Here is a 16,811-nt window from a genome sequence, read left to right on the forward strand (position 1 = left end):
TCCCAGGACCCCCTGCTGCAGAGGCGCGAGAGAGAGAGAGCGATCCGCCGCAGAGGTGGCTGGGAGATGTAGTCCAAACCTTCCTCTTAGACTCCCGCTTGGGAGAAATAGTTTCCTCCGTTGGCTGGCGTCACTCGTGTGTGTGTGTGTGTGTGTGTGTGTTTTGGGGAAGAAAGAGAGGGAGGAATTGGAACGATCGCTTTAGCATCAATCAGCCAGGCGGCGCATCCAATGGGAGAAGCCGGGGGCGGAGTTGGGCGGGGATGAAGGATGGAGCCTGCGGTGGCCACGGCGGCGGCTGGTGCAAGAGAAGCGACGCGCATGGGTAGGCTGTGTGTGGAGCTGTTCAGCGCAAAGGTGCTGAGCCTCGCTCGCGCTTAAGGAGGCTCCGCCGGCTGCTGCTGCTGCTCCCTTGGCTGGCGGCATGGGACTGGGATCCGGCTTCCTCCACTGCCACGCACAGTAAGCGATTGCACCTATGCAAATATATATAAACGTGTGTATGTGTGTATACGGATTTGAGACAGGGAGCGATCCAAAGGGATCTCGCTTTTCGCGTGGCTGCTCTGCTCGCCTTCCTGCTGTTGTGCGCGGGTGTGGAGTTCCAGCGTGGGGAAGGCGATCTGGAGTAAGGAAAAAGGGAACGTGGTCCATGCTGCTGCCCCTCCCCAAGCGCCTGCCTCTGCTGTTCCGGAAGGGTGTATGTATTCATATCCTTTGTGTGTTTGCTTAAGCCTCGGCGCGCACGGACACTCCTTGCGTCCAGAAGGCGCTGCGAACAAGCGAGCAGATCGCGGCTTTATTCCTTTTATGCACTGAGGCGGGGTCACGCAAGTGGTAGCGAGACTGAGGATGCCCCCACCTCAATTATTATTTTTAAAAAAGAATAACTTGAGGGGTGCGCTGAGTCTGTCCACAAGTCCCTGCAGGCACGTCTGTGGGGAGATAGTACTATGCGGGGTGAAGCGTGGAGTAGAGTCACTACTACAGCCATAAGTAGGAGGCGGTGGGCAGCTCAGATTGCAAAATGGTTCCCTTGCATCGTACAGCCCCTCTCACCAACCTGCCTCCCCCACCCCTCAAATCTCCCCCAAAATCTACGGTTAATTTTCTTCCACAGATTAATATTTCCTCATTCAGCACTGTTTGCCTGGGGTAGGTGGGTGGAGAGAAAGCTAAGCTGGGTTGGGCGTTGATCCCTCGGAGTAGAGAGGCGGTGGGGGAAATCCAGCGTGGCTGTGCTTATGGCCGAACGGCAGACCTGCCGTCTCCTTTGTGATTTGGTTTTCCCTTTTCTTTCTTTTTTGCTACTGTCTGTTGCACACCAGTGGTTCACGCCACAGACTTCTGTGCCTAGCGACAGGGCTGGCTGTGAATACTGAGCAATGCCATATGCCATCAAGCCAGAAACATTGCCTCTGTGCTGATATCGCACAGGGCTCTCAGCTCTGGTGCCCAGATCAACCCTTTGTCCCACACCGGGTGGGTTGTGCCGCTCGCAGTTCTGGTGCTGGGTGGATTATTGTCGCCTTACGGTTTTCTCAGTCGCCAAGGAGTAAAAAGAGGTCAGCAGCACAGCAGGGGCAACTCGGCGAAGTGCTTATCTGGGCGTGGAAAACGAGAGACAGAGAGATTGAAGTTTAATCAAGGAGCAGCATGCTTTCCATGCCAATGAATCATCTGGCCACGCAAATACCTCCTATGATTTGCCTTTGGCTGTGGGGGGAAAGAGATGCAAAACTAGCAGAGAAGCCCTGCCTAATCCAGGAGGGAGCCAAAGGCAAACCAATTAGCTCTCTGCCATATGGCTTTGTCTTTCTTGCAGCCTACCTCTGGACTGTTCTATCCAGGATGCCCATCTGACAGATAATCTGCAGCATGCACTGCACTGGAAGTCAAAAGTACTCAGAATATCTGTTGATAAAATGGTCAGAATAAAATGTGTATCACAACAATAACCAGCCAGGACCCAGAACAAAGGTGGTTTATTTCAGGATAAGCTGGTGGGTGTGTATCTGTATCTCTCTGTGTGTGTGTCTTTTAATAATGTCAGCCATTTTTATTTGATTTGATTGTTGCATGAATGGTTCTGTTTGCAATTTTCTTTCTTTTTCTTTTTTTTAAAAAAGCAAAGCCCTGTGCTTCTTTTGTTGGTGTGTTTGCCCATTTGGCTCTGTTGTGCAGGCTTCTCTGCCTGAAAGGCTTTCCTGGCGAGATTTTGTGCATGCCCCCCCCCTCTTTCTGGGATCCTGCAGGAACAGAGTCAAGAAGATTTCATATCCAGCTGGGCATTTTTGTATCTGGCAGCTGACGTGTGTTCAGAGTGTGCCAATGTAAGAGCATCTTGGTCAAGAAGAAAGGCTTGCAGATCATTGAAGGAACACAGAAAGGGGAGGTCCCTTTGGGATTGGTGTCGTGTCCTTTATGTTTCCAAATACTCTTTGTGATTCTTGGGATTATATCATTCAAAGTATCTTACTGAATCTGGTCCTTCTTTATATACCTTAACTGCCTTGTTCTACCCATGATTACTGTGGTTGGGTTCACCACCACCCCGCCCCTTCTTTCATGCTTCTAGGTGGAGTGGAGAGTCTTGGCTCACTGTAGTAGCATAACACTTAAGAGTATAACTGTGAATGCAGAACTGGGGGGGGGGGGGGAGTGATAATCAGTCCAGGTTAAATAAACCCATATAAAGGGCTGTGAACTTGATTGTGTGCTTAAGATGCCAATACCAATGTTCAGATGTTGGGGGGGGGGGGCACCGCCATGTGTAGTAAAACGCCTGCTGTATAAAAGGATATTTGGCTAACTAGGTATAGCATAGTGTCAATAAATGGAACATTCCTAGCCGCTGAGTCAGGCATAGGCAAACTCGGCCCTCCAGATGTTTTGAAACTACAACTCCCACCATCCCTATCTAACAGGACCAGTGGTCAGGGATGATAGGAGTTGTAGTCCCAAAACATCTGGAGGGTGAGTTTGCCTATGTCTGCTTAGTTGTCTCCAACTAAGTTCTACTCAAAGTAGACCTACTGGAATTGATGTACCTAAATTTGTCACATCCATTAATTTCAGTGTGTCTTCTCTGAGAAGACCTCAGTCAGAGACAACCACCTGGCTTTTTGACCCCTTTCAACAGAATGAATAAGTGTTTCCCCTCAATGCATCCATTTTAGAGAATGGGATTAATCAATGTATAGAGCATGATACTCTTAATCTCAAGGTCGTGAGTTTGAGCCCCACGTTGGGCAAAAGATCCCTGCATTGCAAGGGGTTGGACTAGATGACCCTCATGGTTCCCCTTCCAACTCTACAATTCTATGATTATTGTTTTATACTTTCTGGGTGGCCACCGTTGTACCTGTGGGTTCATTATAAGGAGTAGCTTAGGAATTCAACCATGTAGTTATTGAAAGTAAGAAATCAGCCTCCAGATCTGTCACTGTTTTGACATTTTATGGAAAGCAGTAGGGCGGTTCATTAAAAACTTTTTTTTAAATGGCTGCTCCAAAGGTCTTGTCTCACTATACTAGGGATTATATAGCTATATCTGAAATTTCATGCATATCAGTTAATATCTCGACCCTCCTCCACAAAAATAGCTGTTTACTTGGCCGTTTTCCTATGTTGTGAAGGCTGAAATTTCAATTCAGTGGAGTAGGGTCAAGATATTAACTGATATGCATGAAATTTCAGATATAACTATATAATCCCTAGTGTAGTAAGACCAGACCTTTGGAGCAGGCATTTTCAAAAAATAGTTTTTTATGAACCGCCCTATTAGGCAGTGATTTTAGATATGCCTGCAACAGCATGCTACAAAAGGCAAAGTTGTTGCTTTCCATAGCTGTTGCCTCAGTTAAACTCCTTTCCCCTGGCGTATACCCTGCCCAAGAGACATAGCTGAAAGGCAGCTTGCTGCTCTCTCTTGTTGCACTCAAGGGATCCTCCCTTATCACTTTAGACCTCGCTCAAGGAATTCTCCTTTGTAGGTTTGTAGTGGCTTCAGCAGTTTGGCATCTGGGTCAGGGCTAACCACTTTGCCCCTCCTGTTACTGACTTGACAAATCCCGGTCTCCCAAGTAACCTAACCCAGCAAGGAACAATAACAGATATAAACCTTTGTTTTTGTTTAAGCAAGCTTACTGCACCCAGACTTGTAAATGTGGTATGTTATTTTAATACACCATTTTGTTTTATGATGTGTATGCTAAAAACTGCTGGTTTTATTTATATTTTGGATTTTTTAGATCGTTTTTAACATCTGATTTCATCAGTAGTTAAAGAATAAAACAAAATAAAATGCAAGCTCAAAGCCTGCAGCTTGCACAGAAAGTCACATGCAACATTACCTGCCTAAAATTGTGGCTGTGTGCTCAGTGCAATGTCCCTCTCCTCTGCACCCCAGCTACAGTTCTCAGGGCTCACTAGAGAGAAAGAATGTCTATTAAAGCAGGATGTTTTGGAACCCAGTCCCATGTTGCTAAAGGGGCAGATCTGAAGAGCTTAAGGCCACTCGTTTGCCCTTGCAGGCATCTGTTTCTGCCAACTGAGGAGGACGCTTCATGCATCTAATGATGTAGACCAGCCTTTTGTAAACTTGGGTCCCCAGATGTTCTTGAACTACAGCTCCCATTATCCACAAACACTGGCCATGCTGGCTAGGAATGATGGGAACTGTAGTCCATCAGCATCTAGGGACCCAAGGTTGAGAAAGGCTTATGTAGACTCTAGTCCACCAAAGCTTTGCCTGTAGGTCTCCAAATCAGTTTGCAAATTCTTTTTTAAAAAAAAGTCATCATGAAAATTCATCAGCGTTGCAGTCCATTCCCCCCCCCCCCCAAATATGTATGTTTGTATGTTATTGTCATCAATATATCCATTTTTAGGCTCACTTTACTGGAGTGTATCCATTTTTGTACATCTAACTGGGCTGGAGAACTGCATTGCATTGCAATATCTAGGAAAGTGCTAATTTCAAAGGATGCATTTCCATTTGCGTATTATTATTTTTAGTGCAAATTAGTTTGATTCACATTTAATTCCAATTTGAATCAAATTTCACTCCCATCCCTATGCCAGATTAATTGATATTTTTTGTTGTAGCAGACTGATTTGAGAACCCCTCTGAAAACCATGATTGCATTTTGCATAGAATTCAACATCCTCTGTGCGAGAGATGGTGGGTGCTCTGATCTTTTTGTTTTCTGCTTTCATTTGATTAGAAGGTCTGTCTCCAATCTTATTTTTAGCTTCGCAATTTTGCCACTCGACTATCATATTCCCAGGACTTCAGCAGCCCAATAGATGAACAAGTATTTCCTTTCAGTGTTTACAGCTGAACGCTTCCCTTGTTGCGCTAAAATACAGGACAACTACATGACAAGGGAATGTCGCTGAAGCACTTTCCGTGCTAACCTGATTGAACAAGGAAAACAGAATCATACTGTTGCCCAAGGCAGGAGACACATTAAAAAGAAACTTCGGGCTGCGATTCTAGACACACTTGCTAGGGAATAGGGTCATTCAGACTGGAGAGCCATGCAGACATAGAACATTTGGCCAACAGCCACTCCGTGTGATGATGAGTTCATATGGGTGGCAGCCTAATAGGCTTGATCTTCAGCATTGTTTTATAGATTTCGCTCACCTGTTAGACAACGTATTGTGTGTGTGTGTGTGTGTACGGACCTATATCTTCTCACACCAGTTTTGCAAAAGAAATCCTGCAAACGCCCTCCTTTTGCAAACTTTCTCCTTTATATCTCAATGTTCTGGGGAAATGATCAGCTGATATAGCAAAGACAACTCTGGCTACGTGGTTACTTGTGAGTAAGTCCCACTGAATTAAATAAGGTTTACTTTGGAGTAGAGATGCACAGGATTGAAGTGCTGGTATCACATTTTATACAGTAGAGGTTTGATTCCAGGGAGAACTATGATTCCTGTTATCTGTCTGCCTGTCTATCATCTGTCTGTCTGTCCATCTGCCTGTCTATCAATATTCTTCAGGGTGTCTTTTAACCAATTGATTAATCAATCCAGTGAGCTTGCAATGTGCATTTCTAGGAATCATGGGCAGCTGAGCAAGGCATACCTCAGTGAGTTCCCTGGTGGAAAATGATTTTGCCTCACCATGCACCTCTGCAGGAAAGGGGCCATAGACTAGGGGAAGGTTTTTAAGTAATGCAGTGCAAAATACTGGAAGGCTGCACATATGGACTAGAACCTTACAACCTGACAATTATTTCATTATCTGTTCATTTGCTTACGTAGTTACTTATATTTATAGCCTGCCTTATAAACATTTGTTATCTGGGCAGCCTACAGAATGAATAGAAGATTATAAATACACTCCACCCACAAACTGCATGGGAATGAGGTTCCAGTGATAGTGTGCATATCTTGGAACTGCCCCCACATGAGCTGCCTTACCTTCTGGAGGAGGCACGCCAAACAAGTCTTACCCTACAAGCAAGGCAGCTCTCTGGGCTCTGAGACACTGTCAGGAGACATTGCAGGGCCATCTGAGTTCCTGCAAAATCTCTTGAGAGCCTTCAGAGCCTGTGCAAGAGCCTCCCAGAGCAAGGCGGAGAGCTTAAAAGTGCTTTCCGTGCTGGGAAAGCCCTGTGCAAAAATAGCTTTTAAACTCTCCACCTTCCATGCATCAAATCTGTGTGGTTTCAACTGGCTGATCTTCAGCCATGTAAAGTTGAAATCGCACATGTCAAACATGTGGGAGTTGCGAGTCTACTGCACAGCCAGAGCCGGCTTGTCCATGAGGCCTCAGGTGGCAGAAGTACAAGAGGTGGCACTTTGCCTGCCGCACTGCCTCCACCAAGAGTTAGCTGTTCCAGCACAGGGGCGGCAGGGCCAGAGGCAGTGATTCCCATTTCTCCTCAGGTGGTGAAACAGGTGGCTGCCTCTGTGTACAGCCACAATACAACAATTGAAATCAGAATGCAGCAGAGGGCAGCAGAAAATAAAAACTAGGCTGAAACAAATTTACTAGTTCACAACAGATTTCAAAGGCGATGACAAATTTTAAGAGGCATGAAATTTTTTTAAAATGTATTTATCTCACATCAAGTTGACAACAAGATAGGCACTAGGCCATTCTCTCGCAATCCAGTTGCCACCATGGACACCTGCAAAAAAAAAGGAAGAGAAAGGTTCAGAAATTGATAGATCCTAAAGAGAGATCTTTATCAGATACTGATGTGAAAATTCAGAACATGGGGGGTTGGACTAGATGACCCTTGGGTCCCTTCCATAATTCTATGATTCTATAAGCAGAATAGTTCTTTGATTTCCTATGTTCCTAAGTGAGGTCCTAGAATAAGAGATGTTGGGAAATGCTATTGTACATTCATTAGGGAAGTTTGCCCAAAGCAAGATGGACAGAGTCGTATTTGATTTACTCTAGCCCTCCATGAGGACTGTCATTTTACTCTCAAAAAAGAAAAGAAAAAAGCGCCCATGTGAGGGGCTGGTTTTATAATTTAAGGTCTTGTGGCAACATCTATCCAATCTGCTTGCTAAACAAATGCTTTGTTAATATGAAGCAGTAAACAGAAGGCCTTTCATACCCCTAAATCTACTACAGCAATAACAGTGACTTAAAAAGTATGGCTTTTAAGTCCAAACACTGGCAAACTGGAGTTATAAATTAAATGTAAGCAATTCCTGAGAGGGATATTTTTGCAAGATCGAATCCAAAACAGGGTAAGGTACTGCAGAGACAGCTTCTAATTCTTCTTTCAATGAGTTACCATTACACTGCCAGGGTGCCATCTCAATGAAAAATGAAAATTAGAAGCTGCTCATGTTTCAAAGAGGTTTGTGGTGGTCTCAGGATTTTGCAGAGGCTGAAATGGACAGGTTCATTCATTCAGTGGGCCTGCTCTGAGTATAACTTAGTTGGATACGTGCAAGCCATATATTGAACAGAATTAGCTTTGGAGTTATACATATTGTTCTTATAATTTCATATATAATCTGCACCATTTGTCCTTGATAGCTCATTGCGCTTGGGCGATCTCAGAATGTATGCAACAAATTTGCATTATCCGCTGTACATTTCCAGGATTAAAATTGATTTTCTGCATAGAGTTTGTTTAGCTTTGTAGGTATCAAATTGTGTCTCCCTAATTTATACATTTAATGAAGTTAGACCATATTTGTAGATGTGAGGGGAGGAAATGCCCTCTCCACTGTTTACCTATGTAGATCAGGGGATGAAAAGTTGTTCTCAGCATGCACAGAGTTGTGTGGAGATGGTCTTGCAGCATTTTAGGTGAACTTAAGCAGAAGTCCTACCAGGCTGTTTCTGGGGCTACAAGACTTCCCTTGTGGAAACAAGGGGGCAGGGGTGGAGGAGATCAGTTTAGAGATGAAGGAAGAATCAGTTTTAACAGATTTATACAGAGAAGCTGGTGTTTCTTATGCATCCAAGTTCTACCTATACAAGGCTACCTCTTGCATCAAGTACTTGCTTAGGTCTGTACATCATTGTAAAGAAAGAAAGAAATCCTGACTACGTAAGTGCAAAATGACACAGAAAAAGAATATGTATATTAGATACATATAAAATAGCCAAGCCCCATGCAGTACTATATTTCTGCTGCATAATTTTAGAAGTATAATTGCATAGGTAGTTATATGTGTTGTTTATGTGCTGGTTACTGCAGGAAACCTGGAGTGTATTGGTGTGTGTCTATGTGTGCGTAATATTAAAAGTATAATAATGTATATATGTAATATATGAGAAATTTTAGCATGTGTGGATAAGTGCACCACTGAGACTTTCATCCCTAGAGCAGCTGCAGCTGGTGTCTGATTGATGGGGACAAGAAATGCAGACGAAGCGTCCTTCCTGCTTTGGCTCATGTGGAGCAACAGAAGAAGAAGAACCTACTGGATCAGGTCAATGGCCGATCTAGTCCAGCATCCTGTTCTCACAATGGCCAGCCAGAAGTCTGTGAGAAGCGCCCAAGCAGGACTTATGCACAACAGCCACTCTGCCTGCCTGCCTGTGGATCCTAGCAACTGTGATTGAGAGGCCTACTGCCTCTGACAGCGGCTGTGGATTAGTTGCCTAATCCTCTGTGAACTTGTCTAAGTTAGTGGCCATCACAGCCTCCATTTAGAGCAAGTCCCATAGTTTAACTATATGCTATGTGAAGAAGTCCTTTCTTTTTTCCATCCTCCCGAATGTTCCTTCATTCAGCTTCATTGGATGCTCAGGAATCCCGTGCTATGAAAGAGGGAGAAAAACCTTTCCCTGCCCACTTTCTCCACGACATGGATAATTTCATAAACTTCTGTCATACAGCTTCTTATCTGCCTTTTCTCTAAACTAAAAAGCCACAGGTGCTGCAACATTGAACAGGGACTTCATTGGAGGGTTCAGGGTGCAAGAATCAGCATTTGCAACTCCCATAGACGGCTCCCTTAACGTTACACCGGGAAGTGCATAGGGATGTTTCACATGGACATAATAACCAGTTGTTTACATGTTTACCTACTTTATTGTAAGTCCTGCTTGGAGGTGCCAGGGATTGGGACCTTCAACATGAAAAGAAGGAGCTACCATGCAGCTAGGGCTCCTTAATCAAGTGTAACATTGTGTTTTAAATTCTGAATTTAAAAATTGTTGTAACCTGCCTTGGGAACTGCTGGTGAAGGGTGGGTAAATACTTAAACTATTATTATTATTATTATTATTATTATTATTATTATTATTATATTAATTAATGTGTTATTGGAGCAGTTAATATAAGTATATGTTAATGGCAATATGGGAGGAAGTAGATGCTGGGTTGGTATTTGGAGACACACACACACATTCTCCATAAAGTGGAGAAGTAAGACATGTTCAGAAATTTTATTTTTTAATTAACAGGAATTAGACAGCTTTGGCGCAAAGACCAGAGCAAGGCATTCCCCAGAAGAGGTTTATCAGCCTGATGTATAAATGTTCAAGATATAATAATAATCTGTATAATATGCACTAGGCTTCCAATTTAGGTTAATTCCTAAGCAGTGAAGTCACTCTGGTTATAGCTTGCTATCTTCAGGAAAATGGTTTTTGACTGGTCTAGAATATCCTGAATAGTCTTTTGCAAATGAAACTATAATTTTTGAGGATTTCTCATTTGGAGTATGAACAACTGCTCCTTTTTTTTCTTATCAGGCTTTGCTATTCTCATTTTTCTCACATCTTTTATTGATTCTCCCCCCCCCCCCCAAGCTTTGTCCTAGAGCAAGTGGATTATACTAAATGTATTTCTCATCCCGAAGGCATTTCAGCAGTGGGTCCTCTGTGCCTTATACTCATCATCAAGTTTATTACGGCCATGGGCCCATACAGAAAAAAAACATAAATAACAGCTTATACTCTCTCTGCCTGAATGTAAAACTAGACTCTGGATGATAATGTTTAATTTGGTACCTTTGGCAATTCACACTATCATTCAGCATATGGCTGGACACTATTTGACCATGGCTGGAATGCACCACTATTCCCATAACAAAGGGCCATCTGAATCATTCATTGTACACAGCAATTACATTTTCTTCTTTTTGGAGTGTTTGCTGTGGCATGTGGACATGCATAGGAACATAGGAAGCTGCTTTATACAGTCAGACCATCTAGCTCAGTATTGTCCATACTGGTCCGATGCCAGATCCTATGGAGGAGGTGGCAAGGCTGGAGGCTGGTCAAAAGTCGCCTCAGCACAGACAGTTCCCACTTATTCCAGCAAAGCTTGCAGCCAGAATGAGGCCTTTTATGCTTCTGTCTCTACATTACCTCTTCCATCCTCCACACCTTAAAACGGTCTGAAGATGGGTTCTCCTCCGCCTCCATTCCATAGTCTCCTTCTTGTGTGCTCCTTTCGTCTCAAAGCTGGTGATCACAGAACCATAGAATTGTAGAGTTGGGAGGGATTCTGAGGATAATCTAGGCCAACCCCCTACAATGCAGGAATATGCAGGAATATCCCCATATGGGGATTGTGGTGGCATCAGAGGGGTGCCAATGCAGCCCCCCACTCCAGGTCTGGATCAATGCTAAATTCAGAAGTCATGAAAGCTGGTGAAAGAATTCTCAGAAATGGTTTGGGGGGGCGGGGGAGTTGGCTGAAGTCAGCAGCAGAGGGAGAAAGAATTGGGCCTCTACACTACAAATTGAGGGGACTGAGAGCATGTTGGTAAAGAGCACCCCCAAAACCTGGAATCAATGGTGCTCAGGGTGGTTTTAGCCTCCCCAAGTAACTGAACAGTTCTGAAGACTGTTCTAAAAGAGTCTGAACGATTACTGTACATGGGTGCTACATGAAGGTAGACACAGGTGAATCTCTAAATTTCAGTTTCTCTCATTTTCCCAACCTTAAGCTTTCTGCTCATTTCCACATCAGTTTGTGATCATGATTAAAAACAAAACAGAACTCCGCATGAAAATGTGTATCCATTTTTGTGTGCATTTCACCTGATCGACACATTTTTGTATGTAATTTTGCCTGTTTTTGCAATAACGCGGGTGAAGCAGTCAGTTGTCCCCATCCTCCTTCTGCCGAGTTGTTTTGGAAGACTTTACTTCTGGACCCAGGCGGCACTTGACAGGAAAGGTTTTACCTGCCCCTTGGAGCGATCCTAGTTCACAAAACGGCTTTGCATGATTAATACCTGCTTCTCTCCAAGCACCAACTATTAGGGGATCATAAAGGCCTTTTGAAAACCAAACACTTTGGCGCTGTGTACAAAGCCCGCTTAGCGGTGCGAAAATGAGGTCCAAAGAGCTGCGGTGGCTTCCCAGTGGCCCTTCCGTCATCTCTCGGGTTTCAGATGTTGCTTTAAACATGAATAACACTTTCTCCCCCACCAACCCAAGTTCCTTTTAAACCTTTGTGCTGAATATTATTGAAGAGCTCTGAACAAAGGGCAGAGGCTCTTGTCTAATGAGAGGAATAGTGTCCCAAAGGATTTTGTCTGATGGAATATTCATTAGGCAGACTGCCAGCTACAAGGGTCCTTTGACAATTGCTGGGTCCCACTAAATTTGGATGCAACAAAGATTTTGTGCTACTTCTTAGCATGCAGTAAATGAATCCTTGCCCGCTTTTGTTTTCCCACAAAGAATGGGGGGTGTCACAGAAACTGGAGCTTTCATAGTGCAATCCATTGACTGAGGGCAATGGGACTTATTCCCAGGTAAGCATGGATACCAGAGGTCAGCAATCTTTTGGGTCCTGGGGGACATTTGCCAATGGGAGAAGCTGTCATGGATGCTACACTTACATTGCAACAAAGCATATACTGCCACTGATTCTATGGACTGTGATAGAGCGCCTCTTTCAAGCCAAATTCCAGGAAAGCCTTCCACACTCACAGCAATTTATGGGCATACCATTAAAAAAACAAAAACAAAACCCAGAGAAAAGGAATTTTATAAATGATTTGAAAACAACAGAATATAAGTTTTTAAAGAATAGAGACATATGTACATGTGCATTGCTAATACTTTAATATGCATTGATAAAACTTCAATACCTCCCACCAACCAAATTTATCTCAGGGTGATTTACTATACACACACAGACATACACACACACATTAGATGCAGATAGCCACACATATATAACCAGCCAATCAATAAAAAAGAATCAACAATATGTAAAAAGCACTTCAGAATCTTGAGCCAATGCTTTTTTAAAATATAGATACGTTATGTATGTCTAAAGAATGCAATTGTGGCACCAGATGAGTCTTTCAGGAGAAGTTGGGACACTACAGCTGATCAGCCATCTTCTTAGTTGTCAGTGACGTCTGTAAAACATGTGATTCTGTGCGGCCAATAAAGTTCTGTGTTGGTCACAATGTGACATGTAGCTCATCACACCAGCAAATCATGCAGCATGCAGGTGCTGTGTAAGGAGATATTTACCTACTGACATCAAACGATCACAGCTAGTAAGGGGGAATTTGTGAATTCCAGTACAAACTGAAATGATCTGCTCTGTCATGGGGTGCAATTGGATGGGATCATTGCATTAATTTTCCTGATTATAATGCCTGCACTTCTAGCCCAGGTTCTAATGTTCCTTTTACACTGCATTAACTACTACATTATGGAACTGTGACATTTTGATCAATACACTGTCATGTTTTAAATGGAAAGAAAGAACTGTACTGTATAGATCAGAACATGATCCTGAATTTTGTCATGTGGAATTGCAGTGCGAAAACTCCTGTAATTTTACAGGTTAATGAGGTTGACCCTGTAAGCAAATAACACAGAAATGAGCATGAAACTTCTGCTAGATTCCACTCCTTTTCCAGAAGTGGCTTTTACATTGTGTGAAAGGTCACATAAAATGTAGAAATTACCAGCTAAGGAAACATAGGGAAAGTGTGATAAAGTGCTGTCCAGACCTCACTATGAACACTTTGCTTCAAAATGGGTGCTCAAACCCTTAAAATGTAAGTTCCCCGCGAGACACCAGGATGGAGATTGGCAGATTTTGTTCAGGGGGGAAAGGGAAACTAAGCTAAGCCTGCTTCAAAACAGGCTTCGAAGCATGAGATATCTCCTGAACTAGTTCCTAACCTAAGAACCTTCAACCCACCAACTGCCTTAATCCCAGCTGGGCCTTCCCTGACATCCCCCCTCCCCATAAACTTTCACCCTGACTCCTTGACCTTCATGCTCCATCCTTCATGCAGTTCCCTCCTCTTATCCAGTCACACTCCAGAACACAGCACCTCCTGCACTAATATGCAGATTGCAACCTAATTATCCATGGGCTTCCACCATTCTGGGAAGTTCAATGTAATGTTCAGCTCAAAACCCCCAAGTCCTTTTAAAATATGTATTTGGAGAGGCAACACATTTACGAATGTGTATTTAAATGTGCTCTTTTTGTGTACATTATTGCCGAATTGAGCAGCATGCCTACATAAAGAAGAGACATGGCCTGGAATTAGACTGATTCAGCTACCCCTAATTACAGTGACAAGACCCAATTGGAAAATAACACGAATAAAAAGTGGGAGGGGAGCAAAGCTGGAAATGGCTGCTAGGTTTTGCAGAGGGTGAAAATGAATTTAGAAATAGGCCTGTTGTTTTGATTTTGCTGTATTCTTATCCTGGGCAACACGTGTGGTGTTTGCTTGGCCATATAACTTCTGTCTATCTTTGCAAAGGAACATAAGACAAGAGCCCCATAATTGGATCACACAAAAGACCCATCTGGTCCAGCACCCTGTTCTCACAGTGGCCAAACAGTACACTACAATATCGTCTTTGAGGTGAGGTGAACAGAACTACACCCAGTATCCTAAGCAGGGCCACACCATAGATTTGAATAATGGCATTATGATATTGGTAGGGTTTTTTTTTTTCAAACCCTTTCCTAATGATCCCTAGAAAGAAATTTGTGTTTTTCCCAGCCACTGAACACTGGGTTAAAATCTTCACCAAGCTGTTCAGAAGAATAGATCTCTGGCTTGCAGTAGTGTGGTGGGACAGACCCATAGATCTGCCCTTCTGACATGGGCATTGCTGCAGCTTACATCAAGGGCACTGGCTACTGGTGAGGATCTTCTAATGCATCACCTAATATACACATCCTTGTATGCAGCTTTGCCTAAAATGTGCATTTAAAAGCAGATTTCCCAAATGCTGTACATTATTCCCATTAATATAAGCATTTTATGCACTTTCCTCATATTTTTGTGTGTTTCATATATGTTTATTTAATATATATTTAATATATTTATTATTTTTAATATATTAATATGTATTTAATATGTATTGCGTGCATTTTTTGTGTGTTGGAAGATTGCAAGATTCAGGAAAGTGCAAGTTTGAAGGATAGCTTTGTTTTGGTTTGCAAATTGGTTTGGTAACTACAAATTATGCAGTCCGAATGACTTTCTATCCCATTCCCACATACAGGTGTGATGTGTTGATTTTTAAAATCCATGCTTCCGCAAGTGTGAAATTTCTGTCTGTGGTGTTGGATCCGTGTTGACTCCTTCACATTTTAAGTCGTAAATTGTGGCTTGATGTTTCAGCCTTCGAGGGATGAGCCTGCGCATGTGCGAACCAGTTCCTAGATTAGTTAATTGTAGTTTTTTTCCGTTTCTGTTGCCCAACATACTACTGAGATGAGATCTCTGGGGATAATTGCTGCACCGCCCTGTTATTATGCTTTGTTTGAAACGAGAAGTCTTTAAGTGTATGTCAGGGCAAACAGCGTTCTGATTTGCACAGCACCTTATGAACAAACAGGCCCATTTGAACAGGGGGTGGAGTGGGGAAGGGAACCATGTAATTATGCAAAAGGAGCAACCTTCGTGAACAAAGCTACATAGGACACACAGCACAGACACACTTTTTCTTACCAAGGACTTACAGTGAGAGTTCTAAGGAATCGTATCATATTTATTTTGGCCAATGATCCACTTGGTCCCAGTGCCATCAACCTGACCAAAAGCAGATTCCAAATGTTCTCCGGGAGGACTTTTCCCCAGTTCTGTAATCCATGGCTGGGGTGGGGGAGAAATTTGATTCTGCTTGCATTTAAATCTACCCAGTTCAAACTTTCCAGAACAACATACAAACCGAAGCATAGCCATTCTTTGGAATTTGCCCTTCTCCAGCTTTTGAAGTGCACAGGATGTGTACAAAACTGAATGCGTGCCTAAACATGCATATATTAGTGACAGTGGGAGAGGGTGAAAACAACATGGCATTCAAATAACAAATAACCATTGGCCATGCTGGTTGGGTTAGGGCTGACGCGTGTTGGAGGCCAACAGCATCTGAAGGGCATCATCTTGGTCTGTCCTGCTTTGCATATTCACTGAGAGAGGCCATTGGCCTTTCAAGCCTAGTGCTGTCCAAGGTCTCTACCAAAGGTCTTTCTCAGCTCTGTTGCCTGAGGTTCTTTTTAACCAGAAATTCCAAAGATTGAACCTGGAATCTTTTGCTTACATGTGTTTGCTTGACCACTGAACCATGGCCCTTCTCACTCCAAAATGCCTGTTTTATTTAGATTGGAGTATTTGAGAAGAACATTTCACTTATGAAGCTCTGTTATCTTTGGGTAAAAGCAATTTGCACCGGAGACTGTTCATGAGATAGCCCAGTCTGCTGTCTTCAAGAATCATGTATCTCTCATCCCTGTGACATTCCCTGGCTCAAGTATGTATTTTTTTTACAGATTTGAGATTCCCCCATTCTTCTGCTATGATTTTCAGTGTGAGCTTTGGAAAAAACTGGCGCTACAAATTTTTGGGAAGTCGGTGCTTCCTTTCAGTTCCTTGGTGCCCCTAAAGCCACACACACACACACACACACCACTTCCTCATCTACCATACAAGCTATATTTACAGCAAATGAGAATATTTTAGTGTGCATTTGGGGAGTGCAGTAGCAGCTTGCTTTGACTCCAGTGGTTTATTCCTGTGTGCTACTGATCTCTGTGGTGCATCCACCTTACCCTTAGAACAGCTGCAGAAGTCTTGCAGCACCTTAAAGATCTTCCTGTGGTGAAACCAGACTAGAATCGTCTGCCATGACATCCTGCCCTCCTTCAGCAGACACATGGATGGAAAAGAGACGTTTTGTAAACTGCTGAGCCAAGTGGCTATGAAATGTAGGTCAGTTCTGTTTTTCTGCAAAGCCCAAATGCATGTAACATAATTACACAGTAACCATTCATAACAGCAGTCGCTGGTGATAATCTTGCTAGCTATAGCATGCTAATTAATTTAACCACTACAGTGGGGGATTTCTGATG

General features: G+C 43.2%; 1 protein-coding gene across 1 annotated transcript in view; it reads left to right on the top strand.

The window, feature by feature from the left end:
* The first annotated feature begins 259 nt into the window (after nucleotides 1–259).
* SMPD3 (sphingomyelin phosphodiesterase 3) overlaps nucleotides 260–16,811 on the top strand; it is a 124,458-nt gene continuing 107,906 nt past the window's right edge. Inside the window, exon 1 of the mRNA XM_083452677.1 lies at nucleotides 260–462. The gene's annotated coding sequence lies outside the window, so the exon portion shown is untranslated. The remainder of the gene's footprint in view (nucleotides 463–16,811) is intronic.

This window comes from Podarcis tiliguerta (assembly GCF_965153285.1).
Source record: "Podarcis tiliguerta genome assembly, chromosome: 8".
In the NCBI taxonomy this organism is placed as follows: domain Eukaryota; kingdom Metazoa; phylum Chordata; class Lepidosauria; order Squamata; family Lacertidae; genus Podarcis; species Podarcis tiliguerta.